The 616-nt window shown below is 78.7% G+C and overlaps 1 protein-coding gene across 1 annotated transcript in view; it reads left to right on the top strand.

Moving 5' to 3' along the window:
- Window positions 1-204: 204 nt before the first annotated feature.
- Window positions 205-616, top strand: part of fastk (Fas-activated serine/threonine kinase) — a 54,477-nt gene continuing 54,065 nt past the window's right edge. Inside the window, exon 1 of the mRNA XM_070897212.1 lies at window positions 205-327. The gene's annotated coding sequence lies outside the window, so the exon portion shown is untranslated. The remainder of the gene's footprint in view (window positions 328-616) is intronic.

Below are 616 nucleotides of genomic sequence, written 5' to 3'. Positions count from 1 at the left end.
CCCCTCCGACAGTGCGGCACTCCCTCAGTACCGCCCCTCCGACAGTGCGGCACTCCCTCAGTACTGCCCCTCCGACAGTGCGGCACTCCCTCAGTACTGACAGTATTTTGCGGAGACGGAGCGGGTTGGTTGAGCGCGGCTGCGCGCCGAGGTCGGCGGGGCACGCACGCCGGGGGCGCGCACGGCGGCGAGCAGCGGGGGCGAGCAGCGGCGAGCGGTCCCGGAGCCGGCGGGCGGGCGGCGGCGGGAGGAGCGGAGCCGGGAGCCGGGAGCAGCAGCAGCAGAGCCCGCGGCCTGGGCCGGGCCGAGCGGGGCCTCCCGGACAATGTGAGTGCGGGGCTGGGGGGCTGGGGGACTGTGGCCGGGGCCTGCGGGGAGCAAGGCCTCGGAGCCCCGGACACGGGGGAGCCGGGCGGCGGGGCCGGGCCGGAGGGGAGCCGAGCCTCTGCCTGTCCCGGGGGGAGGGGAGGGGAGGGAGCCGGTCCCGGGGGGAGGGGAGGGGAGGGGAGCCGGCCCCGGGGGAGGGGAGCAGGCCCCGGGGGGAGGGGAGCAGAGCCTCTGCCTGTCCCGGGGGGAGGGGAGGGGAGGGGAGGGGAGCCTGTCCCGGGGGAAGGGG

This window comes from Pristiophorus japonicus, chromosome 1, assembly GCF_044704955.1.
Source record: "Pristiophorus japonicus isolate sPriJap1 chromosome 1, sPriJap1.hap1, whole genome shotgun sequence".
NCBI lineage: Eukaryota > Metazoa > Chordata > Chondrichthyes > Pristiophoridae > Pristiophorus > Pristiophorus japonicus.
Note: the sequence above shows the minus strand (reverse complement) of the source record. Positions and strands in the feature narration are given on the sequence as shown.